The following is a 15,106-nucleotide window of genomic DNA, read 5'->3' as shown; positions in this document are numbered from 1 at the left end:
CTCCCTTCCTTCCTTCCTTCCTTCCTTCCTTCCTTCCTTCCTTCCTTTCTCCTTCCTTCCTTCCTTCCTTCCTTCCTTCCCTCCCTCCCTCCCTCCCTCCCCCCCTTCTTTCTTTCTTTTGTAATTCTGATAGATTTGTCATGGTATCTCATGACTAGTTTTTTAACTTACACTTTCCATTTGGATAATGATGTTGAACACTTTTTCATGAACTTATTTCACATCTGTACCTCTTCTTGGGGAGGCTGCTGTTCTAGTCTTTTGCCTAATTTTCAAATGAATCATTTGTCTTCTTAGTGCTGAGTTTTGAGATTTCTTGGTAAATTTTTAATACATGTTCATTGCTGGATATATGGTTTGCAAATTCTTTTCTCAGTCTGTAGCTTGTTTTTTCACTCTCCTAATTGTGTCTTTTATAGAGTCAATTTTTAAAATTTTGATAATGTTCAAATATTTTTTGTATTGTGTTTTGTGTGTCATGTCAAAGAATTTTTTTTATCTAACTCAGGTCACAAAACTTCTATTCTGTTTTTTTCTAAAAGTTTTGTAATTTCATGTTTTTCATTTGAATCTATAATCCATTTTGAGTAAATTTTTGTACAATATAGCAGATTTAGATAGAGGTGTTTTGCTTTGTTTTACATAAGCAAATCCTATTGTTCCAATTCCATTAGTTGAAAAGACTATGCTTTTGCCACTGAATTTCTTTTGTACCATTGTTAAAAATCAAAGGCCATATTTGGGTGAATCTATTTTTGGATTTTCTATTTTGTTTCATCTGTGTATCTCTTCCTTCACTGATACCACATCGTCTTAATCACTGTAGCTTTATAAAAAGGCTAAAAATTGTATAGTACAATTCCTCCAACCTTATTCCTCTTTTCTAAAAGTGTCTGAGCTATTCTTCTTCCTTTATATACAAATTTTAGAATCAACTTGTCTGTGTTCAAAAATCCTGCTGTCATTTTTATTGGAATTGACTTCAATCTGTAGATTAACTTGTGATTTTTCCTACATTGATTCTTTGGATTCATGAACACTATCTGTTCAGTTCTCAAATTTTGCAGTGATCTTTGCATTTATCTTTCTCACAAACTAACTGGTGGCAAGCCTGAGACAGAGGTGGTGCTCTATCTGTAGTTCATTCCTCAAAGTGTTCGATATACTGAATAGGATCAGATCCGGGCATACACAGTTCAGAGGTGAGTCCAGGATAATTCACAAACAACCTTATGTGGTCACTTTCCCAATTCTTCCCCCACTACATCTCCTTGTTACTTCCTAGTTCCTTAATGTTCTCTTTTTGGTCCTCCACCTAGAAAGCTTAAGCTTTGGTTACTCTGCTGTCTTGTGTGCTTCCACAAGTGAGCCGTGTAACCAGGGCCATGAGACAAGAGAATAGAGAGAGGGAATAAAAGCAGCAGAGGTTGGGCCCACTTTCTGGAACCACAGCTCTAGTGAAAAGAGAGCAAGGTTCTTTATTTGCATAGCTTTGGATTCTGCTGGTCCCTGGTACCTAAGGATGTGAAAACCCCTACGATGAAATTGCTTGGGAACTAGGGTATAAGACAATAGAGAGAGAAAAAAAGTAGAGGATTTTCACACCCTCTGACTATTATGAGTTACCCTCATAAGCCAGAACTAGAGGTCTTCTGAAATTCTCTTTTTGTACCCTGGTACCCACTTTCTGGTTGTTGGGGGGATACTGAGAGAGCCCAGTGCTGCTTGAGTTCTGGTCTTCTTTCCCAACCTATCTGCTTCTGTTTACTTTTCAGAGTCCTGAAATAACTTCCCCATACATTATTTCATGTTTTATAGCTGTATTCAGTGAGAGAGTCAGCGTGGAGTATACTTACTCCATTTTACCTGGAACTAGAACCCTAACATATTTCTTCATTTTAAATTTATTATGTATCTTTACTACATTGATGTGAATTTAAATACTAGATTGCTTTTCTTGTGAGAAATGGCTGAAGTTACTCCTTATGTCTTGATACTTTCAAAATAAATACACCTAACCTAAAATAACTCCTGTTTTCATCAGTAAAAGAATTGCTTGTGAATTATTCTCTCTTTGCTGATATATATTCACAAATAGTTTTAATGATGACAACAATGAGATTATTTTTGAGTGTTTACCATGCCCTTTATATGAACTCTCTCATTTAATTTTTGTAACAATTTTATGTGGCCAAGGTACTAAGTTGTGTAGTGTCCCCCAAAAGCTGATGTCCACCCCAAATCTCCTTATGTGACCTTATTTGGGTCTTTGCAGATGTCATCAGTTAAGATGAGGTCATAATGGGTTAGAGTGGACCCTAATAAGATAAGAAAACAGACATACAGACTCCTAGGGAAGAATGTCACGTGATGACAGAGGCAGAGATTGGAGTGAAACGTCTACAAGTCAAAAAAATCCCAAGGATTGCCGGCAGCCACCAGAAGCTGGGAAAAGGCAGAGAAGGAGTCTTCTCTCGAGCCTCCAGAGGGAGCATGGCCCTGCTCACACCTTGGTTTCAGGTTTCTAGCCTTCAGAACTGTGAGAGAGTACATTTCTTTTGTTTTAAGCCATACATTTCCTTTGTTTGAGGTAATCTATTATGACAGCCCATGGGAACTAATACAGTGGGTAATATCGCAAGGGTCTCGATGTCAAGAGAAGTTAGGTGTCAAAAAATTGCTCAGTAACTGGTAGAACTGTCAGGCTGTCTGACTCTAGAGCCCATGCTTTTCACTCTCGTACCTGTTATGGAATTATAACAGCGTTGACAAGTCAATCAGCCTCAGAAAGAATTTTAAAAGATTGTGAAAATGACTAACTCAAGTCATAATTAAATACAAATAGAGACTTCCATGTATAATGTGCTCACAATGCAACTAGATCTGATGATCGAAAAATCCTTCCTTTTGACCATATCAGAGAAAAAGTTGAATTTATCTGTTCCCTGGATAGCTAATATTAATAGTAATTATAACAAAAATGATTATAAAAATTTCTCAAGTATATCCTATGACACTTACTTTACATGGTCACATTTAGTCAATCATTTGGTAATGCTACCAGTCAAAGACCACGAGGAACATACCTGGAAACAAGTGAAGTTAGTTTTATAAGCCCCCTGCAGCAAGAAGGCTTGCACTCTATGGGGAAGCACAGGGTGCCTTAGTAAGAGGGAGAGAGAAAAGGCTCATTGTAGAAATTGGGCTATGTTAGGTGATTTGGGGGAATGGTTTGAAGATGCTGGTGTGTGTGTGTGTGTGTGTGTGTGTGTGTGTGTGTGTGTGTGTGTGCCTTCATTAAGCAGGGGCAATCATTTTAATAATTTTTGGGTGTTTTCATAATTTTTATCTTGGAGGCAGAAGGAACAGAGTGTGGCTAAAGATGCCATTGGAGAAAAAGCATGTCACTGAAGTTAGCTGAAGATGGGAATTTTTGTGGTTGCATAGTGTTTCTACTCTGGTATATGATGGAGTGGACTTAGTTTTTTTCTTATCCTATCGTGGTCATGAAGAGACCTCATTTGATATTGGTAATGTGTGAAATTGTTTACATTTGCCAGGAGAATACCATGCTCCAGTGGTCAAAACTATGCCAGCTACCAGTTGATAGGCATAGGGATGCCTCTTTTTTTCCCTTTTTTAATCTGCACTTTTGGCCAAGGACAGACAAAGTCAGGTTATAGGATATTAATCTTTAATCAATCTTTCCCATTGTCAGGATTGTTTTGGTTACATTATCTGGGGGCATGTTGCCTCTAAGTTGGACAAGTCTCTTCTGAGCCTCCTGTCATAGAATGAATTGTTGAGTCATCTGGTGTGAAAGTGGCTCTACAGCAGCATTTAAGAATCTGGACAGGATGCAGTGACCTATTAGAATTCAGATGATTCCGAGAAAAAAACATAATTAGTTTTGTAAAAGACTGTTCATTCAGGGGCCTGGATGATGAAACCCAGGTCTCAAACATGTGCTAAAAGTCCAACTGGGTCCATTCTGGTATTTATGTATTTACAACAAGGTATGTTTGTTCTGGAATTAACTCCGTCTTGGTTAGTCAAGGAGAAATGAAGGGCTATGTGATTGTCCATGAATACCTTGGCTGATGAATTTAAACTCTTGTGATTGGCCTCTAGTAGTAGTATCCACATAAGAAATTATATTTTCGGGGGTACACAGATTCTATGAAGAGTATGAATATTGTTTATCTTAACAGGAATGAGCCAGTCGTTGGGCCCTTTTTTTTCTGAGTGAAGTTAAACAATTCCTGTGAAGCAGAATACAGTGACTCTGAAGAGAACAAACGGACCATTGCAATGAGGGGGGGTTTCTGCTCCTCAGTAAACTAGGTTTAGTTGGCAGGTTTAGAGCTCTCACAAGAAGCATTGTGCCAATGGGGAGGCAAAGTCCAATTTTTACGAGGTTGAAAGTTGGGATTCATAACATGAGAGAAATTTCAGCACCAGGAGAAATCTGTATAGGGACTCTATCTTGAAAATATTTTACCAAAAAAAACAACTATTAATGTTTTTTCAGCAGAATCAGATGACTATCGACCCACCAATCAGATTTATGACAATGACTATGGTCTGAGAAAAATACATAAGAATGTTTTGTCTCCTTAGTGTCACAAAAAGACCACAGGGGCTCAGAAGGAAGAAAATGAAAGTGTGAGAGCATATACTGAGAACCCTTTAGTCAGTCTCTGGGGAGCTTCCACCTATGCTATTAGGCAAGACTGGTAATAAAACAAACCCAAAGAAAAAGGGTATCATGTTCTTTGAAAATTAATCTTGTTCCAGAGATTTGAAACTGTCTATTTATGTAATCATTAGCTTCAATGGAGGGTTTCAAGTCAACTGCTGTTTTGGGGCTTGTTCACTTCTAGGAGATTTCAAAGAACTCTCAGCTTGAGGCCTACCATTGAAATGGAAGTCTGATGATCTAGAGAAAATAATGAATGCCTTTTTATAGAAAATACGGATCAAAGGATCACTATCTTAGAGTTTTCCTGCTATGTTAATTATTAGTGGTACCCGAAAAGGTCCTAGTCCTTGAAGTTCAAGGCAGATCTTTTGCCTTCCCTTCTAGAAGACTTTATTTTCCTCCAGATTTCAGGCCATTCAGAGGTTGCTGACATGGTTAATTTGGAAAGGCCACCTATACGTGCATATTGATAAGGTTACTAGTATTTAGGCAGATCAGCATCAGTAGGGCCATGGCTAGGATTAGAGGGGGAAATTCCTGAATGCACAGGGTGCATTAATATAATTAATATAGAATTAATTTATAAGTATATTAAATAAAATGTCTATTATATTGAATTTATAATCTTAATCATCTTAATCATCTGCAACAATTACTGACTCGGTCAAGGGAGCATCTAAGTCATTAAGGTTAATGGGAATCCCTTGGGCTGTGGAAATATTAGTGTCTGAGAACTTTTGATAATTTTTTAGTTTTAGAATTTCTTTGTTTGCTCTACATTTTTCTGAAGCTGAAGAATAAGGACAATAAAAAGTGTTTGAGTAAAAGACAAACATGTTCAAATTAATCATAGTCTGGCAAGAAACAGTGTTAATCCACCCTAAAAATAAACAAAGAAGGATCAGAGCTTACTGGAAAATACTGACTGGACTAATATTTGCTCTTTTATTTCATGCTAATGGCAGGCCAGCCTGTACAACTGTTATCTGAAGTGAATTTACTCTTGGAAAAGGTTCATATGCCAAGAGGGTAATTTGAATCTGAGGTAGCATAACTTGCTTGACCATCTCTACTTTGTGTGTTTAAATATGAACTCTTAATGAACAAAATTAAGTTAGGGTTATCAGAAGGTGCATTGCTATGTTTGATTAAGCATTTGATTACCGAAAGATTCACAGAACTCAGTTTATACTCAAGTTATAGGCAACAAGTATAACGCAGCAAAAGCGGGAGAAGGACATGCATTGGGAGGAGTCTTGAGCGCTCAGGTGCAGGCTTCCTTACCCCTCTCACTGGGTTGCTCAGGATATACTTTGTCTTCAGGGTTTGAACCACCATTGCCACGTATATGTAGCACCTCAGTACCAGGAAGCACAAACCTGTTCCAGGGGAACTGGCCTCCCAGGCATATTCCAGCTACACGACCAGCCTGCATGGTCAGGCCTCCCCAAACCAGGTGCAAGTTATACATTCAATTATTAATATTAAACATTGCTGGCAGGCTGGTACATCTGCCCTGAAACAAGTCACTGCACGTGGTGACAGAACATCATTGACCTTTACTTCATAAGTTCTGTAGTGTTGTCAAGGGTCAATTATGCCCCATGCGGTTCTGGAGATAAGCTTTTGGTCAACTCACACCAGCTGAGATTAACGCAATGGGAATATTCAAAAGTCGGGGGACAAGGCACGGACAATTTTATCACAATAAATAATCCAGGGATTTTTTCTTGTTCCGGTACGGAAGGAGGGCTATTGGGTTCAAAATGTCACAGCTACGGATAGTGACATGTGAAGGAGAAGCAATGAGGGCAATAACCTGTTTCCAGGGCATTTAGTTTATCTCATAAAATATATTATAATTGTTTCCAACTGACTATATTTAAGTCTGAAATCCTGGGGAAAGATCTTTTAATACACAGTTATTTTACCAGTCCTTTATTTAAACATAGGTATGTTTCTTTTGACCTGAAAAGTACACAAGTATTGATATGTATTTCTATTAATATATTTGACTTACACATAATTTACCCAGGAAGGTGAACTTTCATTTTCATTTATCAGGCTTCCCCCACCCCTTTAGTTTGGTAAGCAAAAGATTGCATAATCATTTCAAATTAATAAACATTTTGAGAATGCCAAGTAAACCTGATTATTTCTACTTATTTTTAAAATAAGTCTTAGTGGTACTTAGTGGTCTTTCCAGTAATTCATTGATAGTTTAGTCACCAAAAGATACCTTCACTGAAAAGATTTCCCAAGTTGGGACCTTTGAAGGGACGCATGAGACCCTGCAGAGTGTAGTCAGGTAATGCTTTGATTTGGAGGTGAAGGATAGAGCACAGCAAGGCAATGCAGTTATGTACAAGTTGAAGAGATGCTCTCCTGGGCCCAAGCTCCTCAGGGTCCATATTCACACACAAAACATCCCATGTCTCCTGGACCACCAAGATCGGTGTGAGGTATCTTAGCTTAGTCTAGAGTGCAAAACCGAAGTTCCCAGCACAGATTTGTATGACTCTTCAGCCATATAATCAAGTCCAGCTCACTTAACTGGTTTGGCGAACTGCACACCAAATCAGTAAAGAAACTGATTTGGGGGGTGGAGAGGATTGCTAGGGAAGTTTCACCCTTGAACCAATGGGTCATGGAACTGCTTTTTTCTTGGCCAAGAGTCAATCGTGTCATCCAGGAGACCCAGAGATAAAGGTAGAGCTATTCCATTCCATCTGTAAATCACCTCTGTTTTCCATACGGTTTCATTTTTCTGAATTTGGGGCCTAAATTTGGGAAAGGCAAAATCAGGAGTCTTTAGAAGAGAAAAATGATGAACATAAGATGTACATCTCCAGAGACAAGCACTAGTTATAGGAAATGCTTTATTTTGTCCAGGCAATATTTTAAAAGCATATCACAACCAGAAACAATCACTAGTAGAAACTTTTAACTCTTTTAAGCAACAAGAAACTTTTTGTTGAAATTATTTAAGTGTATGTGAGAAGTATATTAGCTAATGGAATATTGTGACAATAAAAAAAGAACCTCTGTGGCACAAAATAACCGACTAAATTTACAGAAAGGGAACACAAATTGTAATTTTCTCTTTTGGTTCACTATTCATGTAATAATTTGTAATAAAGGATTTATCAATACCCCTTTAAATGTAAGTATTAGGACATACAGAGATCTATAAACATATGAAAAGGTGATAAGCATAAAGATTTTAATTTTAGTCTTAACTCTCCGTCAGGCGCAACTGATCTCACAGATTCATTGCACACAAATTTTCATATATCTAACAGTTAAGTATTGTGACTCATTACTTCCGTATCCTCCCCTGTACCGTAACCTATTGCCATTCGTGTTTGTGACTTAGTACAGTAAAGACGTATTTCATAGCAGCATCTTTGTGTGCAATGAATCTGTGAGATCAGTTGCGCCCGATGGAGGGTTAATATAGAATTAATTTATAAGTATATTAAATAAAATGTTTATTATATTGAATTTATAATCTTAATCATCTGCAACAATTTCTTTGATGAGAAAACATATTTATTACCTATTTAACCAAAGTAACTAATTATTTCAAAGTAAACAATTCAAAATTTTCTTCAGACAGGAAACCAAGAAGTAGTCTACTTTTTTTTTAAGTGAACACACATTTTATATCATTTATCTCCAAAATAAACATATTACATAACATCATCCCAAAGACATTTACACATATTCTTAATACTATAGAAAGAATGAAGTAACAATATTTCATTTGTAGGCAACAAGTTTTCAACTGGGAAAATGTAAAACATTTCTCTTCCTGGAAACCATGTACTGTACATAATTTTTGGAAACTATTTTTATCTGTTAGACTATCTCATACAATCCTTTCTTTGTCTATCAGTTCTTATTTTTATGAGTTTTACACTGTGGAAAAAAATACAGTGTGCTCTGTCATCCACGTATCACCACTTAGAAGTATTCTATTCTTCTTTACCTATGCTGAAAGGTTAGATCTATGCCCTGCCAGACATGAGTCCCCATAATTCTGAAGTATTCAGAAACAGAGGTTCTTAATGGTTATGCCAGGCCCATGGATTTCTCATGACTCAGGGACAGGAATTATACCTCAGGGTCTGAGAAGTCCCAGAGGAGATGTGGTACATCTGAATCACCAAGAAAAGCCAGCTCAATCCCAACACTGCCCAAGACTGTTCTGTTTGTCTGCTAGTCATGTTGTTGCAAACCCTGCAAAACCTGTAAAGACCACCTCTACATCGAAACCTAAGCGGCTGTAATAAAAATACTCATCAGTGTTATCATGACAGATCAGTTTTGGTGGGCATCTATTGTTTTGTCTCCCTGGCTATCCTGCCATCTTCTGGAGGCAATCCTCCCTCCATCTTTTTGAAAATTGCTCCTTTACTTAGCTTAGTCATGTGGTTATTTTAGAGGTTGCTAATCATAGTATCTTTCCCACTTCCTGGCCAGTGTCAGTTGGTCCAGAAAGTAAGAACATAAAGTAAGTTGGTTCAATCAGAGTCCCTCTTGAATTTAAAAAGCTCAAGTTGATTTGTACACGAGGAACCAAGCATTATTGATAACCATGGTTCCTGCCACAAGGAGGATGAGCTGAGAATGTCACTGACAAGCAAAGAAAAGGATAAGCAAGTGATGGAAAATGGCCTGACCATGTTTGTGCTCCATGAATCAGGCATCCCCATGGCCCAGCCCTCCCCACTGTTACATGAATCAGAAGGCTTTGTGTAAGAGGACTTATAAGGAGAGGGATGTGAAATATAGACATATGGGAAACATATTTGGTTAGAACAAATCAGGAACGTTTTTAGTACACAACAGAAAAGCAGACAATGTTTGAGAGATTCAGAATATATTTTTGTATTATGTATGCTGTAACCCATTATGTATGATGTTACCCATATTCAATAACTGAGACATTATTTTTCCCATGTCAGACAGGAAAAAAATCTGTCTGATTGAAGAGACTCAGGGGAAGCAGACATTCGCATGCTTTGATGGTGGAATGCAAGATGGTCTACCTCAATGGATGGAAATTTGGCAATATTTAGTAAAATCACATATGCACGGATCTAGCAGGAATCTATCCATAGACACATTGTTAAAAAGACAAAATTATGTGTGCACAAAGTATTCGCTACATAAATTATTCATATTTGCAAAACACTGGGAAGAATCTCAAAAGAAAAACACTTGACAAGGACTATTTTTCTGGGCCCGTGACTGAGTCTTCCAGAGACGATTCTGCAGTTTTATTAAGTCAGCTGCTCCTGGTTGATGGTTACACCATGATTTGTGTGGACATGGGCCTATCGCTATAATTTCTTTGCCAATAAATGTGATCTTTGGTCAGAGACATTGTTATGTGGCAAATAAGTACAATACATGAAGCATTTTGTAAACCTTCATGTCCTGGCAGAAGTGCTGTGAGCAAGGAAGACAAATTTGTGCTAAAGTGTCCATTTCAATGAGGACAAACGATGTCCCCTCTTTGATCAAAGGGGTCCAGTGTAATCAATCTGTCGCCAAAGAAATCAATACAGTCCTTCAGGGACTAGAGCAATATCTGCTGCTGTCTTGTTGGGTACAAATGAAGTAACAGATCCATTCTCTAACTAGTTACACACTGCCCATGAATTAGTGTTGACCTTTAGACTATTTCTCCATTCACACAAAATGGACAACCACCGAGGGTGCCAAAAAAATGTATACAAGTAGGACACTTCGGTCAGTGTTGCTCAAGCAGTAGTTCGCAGTTATCAGAAGTGTCTGGACGCTGATAGGAACCACTTTGAGCACCTCTTGTCATTGCAGAAGTCAAACGTGACTTGTATTCATCTTTTTTTATCAGTATATATTGAGTATTACAATTTTAATATAGCTTTCTCTTCTTAAAACGTGTATACATATTTTGGCACCCTCTCTAGTGTTCTGCCTTGTGGGAGGACTTACCTTCACCTGTATCTTTGGGCTGCTCTGGAGTAAGGCCACCGTGCAGCAGTCATCTCCTTCTGTCTGGTGTTGGCCATTGTACATGCCATATAACCGTAAACCAGGCCTTTGGCTTTCTTTTTTTATTTATTTTTTATTTTTAATTTTTAAAAATTGGGGAACAGTGTGTGCTTGTGTGTGTGTGTGTGTGTGTGTGTGTGTGTTTGTGTGTGTGTGTTTTCCAGGACCCGTGAGCTCCAAATCAAGTAGTTGTTTCAATCTAGTTGTGGAGGGTGCAACTCAATGGCCCATGTGGGGATCGAACCGGCAACCTTGGTGTTATGAGCACTGCGCTGTATCCAACAGAGCTAACCAGCCGCCCCAGGCTTTCTTTTTTTATTCACTGGTCATGTGGAACTTCCCATGAGATAAATCTAAACCTATTCCAAAACTCTGAGGCCAAGGGTCAGGGAGCTAAATAAATGCACTTTTGAAGACTTTTTCCATAAACACTGCTGAACATTGCAATATTGTAGAAGAAGGAAATACATGAGTGCATAAGACCCATTATAATATGATCTTTCATTGATGTATCTCTCTCTCCTAGTCAATGAGTTCTTGGAGGTGAGATACATGGTCTGGAAAATTTTCTATCCTCAGTGACTTGCAGTTTTGATAATAGAGGCTGAAAAAAAGGTTTGTTGACATTCAATTTACATGGATGGTCTAGCCTCTGGATAATGAAGTCAAGAACTTCAGAGTTGGAATAAACTTTGTAAAGATACTGCAGTATTAACAGAGTAATAGAGTATTCATGTCCTAATGGCATCATTTGTTGAAGAGATTTTTTTTTTTCCCCACATTGAATGGTTTGGCACCCTTGCTGAAAATCAGGTGACCGTAGACACATGAATTTACTTTTGGACTCTCAATTCCATTCCATTAATCTTCATGTCTGTTGTGACACTAATACTAAACTGTCTTGGTTACTTTGCTTCATAGACATTTTTTTATAACTGAAAGTATGAGTTTTCCTAATTTGTTCTTTATTTTCAAGATTGTTTTGGCTATTCACTGTCCCTTGCAATTCCGTATGCATGTCGTGTCCAGTTGTTGCAGTATCATTTGTTGAAAAGATTTTCCTTTCAACATTGAATTGCCTTTGCTCCTTTGTCAAAGATTGGTTGAATATGTTCATCTACGTGTATTTCGGGGCTCACTATTTTGTGATCTATTTGTCTGTTCTTTCATCACTACCACACTCTCTTGATTACTCATATATATATATATTTTTAGGGCTTGGTATTAAAGATTTAATTGTGTGTAGATAACACAATTCGCTAAGCTCTTTAATACCTACAAATCAGACATAATTGCATTTTCATGTATCTTGCAAAATGACAATAAAGAACTGGAAATTATAAACTTAAACTATGATGATAAACTCTGCCTGTGCAGTCATTACTACTTGGTAATAATAAAGGGAACAAAATTTCAGACATGAGATTTATTACTGAGCCCCAATTATAATGATTCAGAAAACGGGGTCAATACCTAGAAATTAAATAGGTCCAGATCCCTTGTCAGAAAGAGTAAAATTATATAAAGTCAACCCAGGACAGTAAGGAGAACTTCTTATCTATTGAGTAGTTCTAGTTTTTAAATAAATATAAGAACATTTGGTTTTTATGTTTATCATATTATTGTAACATTAATTTACAAATCTAAAATAGGTAACAGTTGTAGACAAATAACATCATACCTCAGTATAACATACTTATTTTTTTAAAGAAAAACTCCAATTACTTTGGGTTATTCTCTCACTTAATCTTTGTTTTAGTAGTTGAACGGGAATATGTTTTCAATTAAAATAAAATTCTGGACCAAAAATGCTGAAATGGAAAACCAAAGTATATGAGCCATCTGTGCCTCTGTAAAACTATTTGTCTTTAATGTTGACTGCAGGCATTACAATAATTTACAATTATTTTGTTTTCTTTGTGAATATAGGTTCTCTGCCAGGTAGAAAACAAACAGTGCCTTTGCAAATAGCAAAATTAAACTAAAACCTCACAACAGTTGCCAGTGCACAATTCACCTTAAAATACTAAAAATAGCATGCAAATTTAACAATACTGGGTACTTTTATTATATAGACCTTAATAATGAACAAAAACGTCTTCCATTCTCATGGTACTTTTACAAGAGGATTTAATACAATAAATATATTGAGAAGCTTTCTGCGGAAAAAGAATGAGATAACGGCTGCAACTTTGAAAGGACTAAATTAGTGGTCTGGTCCCAACTGGTATCTTCCATCCTCATTACCATATTCTAAAACAAGAAACATGATATTGTGCATTCATAAAGTCTATCATTTGGCGATTTCAGAGCTCTTCATATAGCTCCATCCATAGTAAGCAGCACTTACTATTATTAACCCCATTTAGATGTTTTCCTTCTCATATAATGGTGTCCTTCACTGTCAGTAGCATCATAAAAGTCCTTTTTATTCTTATGTTGCATGTAGATAATCACTATAAGCTACGTAAAGCTCAAGGGTCATCAACCCGGAAGCCATTACATTTGTTGGGTTTCATGAAGAGCCAGGGATTCACAGCTGGAACTAAGGTTGTCCTGCAGACGCCTCTGAGTCCTGGGTTTCCAAAGTCTTTCTCTTTGAGTGGTTCCTCTTGCAAGGCTGGGGGCTCAGGTGCTGAAGACATCTTGACTAATGATGATTTATTACCTGCTGTGGGGTTGCCTCCTCTTGGCGTCTGAGATGCTCGGCCTAGTCTCTACCTGCAGGAGAGAGCCATAGGTCTCATGGGCTGGCTCCACGCCATTGCGGTCTCTCACTCATATTTTTGATATGTAGCAATTTCTTCATTTGTGACTAATGCAGTGGTGGAACCAAAGGATTTTTATTCTTGTGAAATATTTTGTAAGCATGGGCTTTATGAACAATAACTCAGGAAAGAATCAGTTGTCAGAATAAACCTGGACTAACTCTGCCTCTGATTTTTATAATGTACAGTTAGTTGACAAGGTCAAATAAAATATTTAGACTTAATATGAATTAACTGCAGTGGGAATTAGTAAAATTTTGTAATATGCAGGTTAGTGGCTGCAATTTTTTCAATTAATAGATTTCATTTTAATTTTTAATTTTTATTTTTTTAAAGATTTTATTGGGGAATTGGAGGAGGGGAACAGCGTTGGGGAATCAGGGAAGGGGAACAGACAAATTGCTGTCCTTTTTTTGTTCTTCAGTCTGTGGAGAAGTTGTAGAGGATGTCGCTTCACTGGCCCATGTTGGTATTGTGATCATTGCGCTCTTCCTGGCTGAGGCAGATGGGTTGCCAGCCATTAGACGGCTGCTCACGGTGGCTCACGGCAGTTCATGGCAGCTGCCAGCCACTCATGGTAGCTCACAGCAGCCCACTGCAGCCCCACTGCAGCCTATGCCATCACCGGTGACTCACGGCAGCCCAGCTCCAGGTTGAGCTGTTGTTCACCATCTTAGCTATAGAGGGCGCAGTGTCACTGGCCCTCATGTGGGATCCGAACTGGCAGCCCTGCTGCTCAGAGCTGGTGTCCCAAGCCAACTCTTAACCAATGTGCCACTCAGCCGGCCCAATAGATTTCATTTTTAGAGCAGTTTTGTTTATAGAAAAATGAGCAGAAAGTAAAAAGAATTCCCATGTACCCCCTTAAACCTCTCCACCCAGTGTTCCCAGTACATTTGCTACAATTGATGAGCCAATGAAGATACAGATATATTATTATTAATTAAAGTCCATACTGCACTTTAGGGTTCACTCTTTGAGTTGTATATTCTATGGGTTTTGACAAATGCATCATGACATGTATCCACTATTATAATATTATACAGATTAATTTTATTGCCCTAACAACCTTGGTGCTTCAACTATTCATCCCTCCCTCCCTCTTGCCCTGTGAACTCCTGATCTTTCAACCATCGATATAGTTTTGCCATTTCCAAAATTTCACATAGTTGGAATCATACCAAACGTAGCTTTGAAATTGATTTCTTTCACTTAGCAATATGCATGTCTCTTTGTGGCTTGATAACTCATTTCTTTTTATCATTGAATAATATTCCATTGTATGGAGATACCAGTTTGTTTATCCATTCACTTACTGAAGGACATCTTGGTTGCTTCTAAGTTTTGGTAATTATGAATCAAGCAAGCTATTATAAGTATTCATGTACAGGCTTTTATTTATTTATTTATTTATTTTTATTTTATTTATTTATTTTTTAATTTATTTTTTTATTGTTAGTTTCAGGTGTACAGAACAATACAATAGTTACCCTTTTCACCCTCACCAGGTAACAACCCCCCTCCCCCCATCTATTGCCCTCCCACCCCCGATATCATGCTTGTCTATTACAATTCCATTGATTCCATTCCC

General features: G+C 37.6%; 1 protein-coding gene and 1 pseudogene across 1 annotated transcript in view; one reads left to right on the top strand and one right to left on the bottom strand.

Moving 5' to 3' along the window:
- The window catches only part of CREB3L2 (cAMP responsive element binding protein 3 like 2), a 201,843-nt gene that overhangs the window by 63,687 nt on the left and 123,050 nt on the right, over positions 1-15,106 (top strand). The window lies entirely within an intron of this gene.
- Positions 13,103-13,392, bottom strand: LOC109388514 (small integral membrane protein 8-like; annotated as a pseudogene).

The sequence above is a fragment of the Hipposideros armiger genome, unplaced genomic scaffold (genome assembly GCF_001890085.2).
Source record: "Hipposideros armiger isolate ML-2016 unplaced genomic scaffold, ASM189008v1 scaffold_201, whole genome shotgun sequence".
NCBI lineage: Eukaryota > Metazoa > Chordata > Mammalia > Chiroptera > Hipposideridae > Hipposideros > Hipposideros armiger.
Note: the sequence above shows the minus strand (reverse complement) of the source record. Positions and strands in the feature narration are given on the sequence as shown.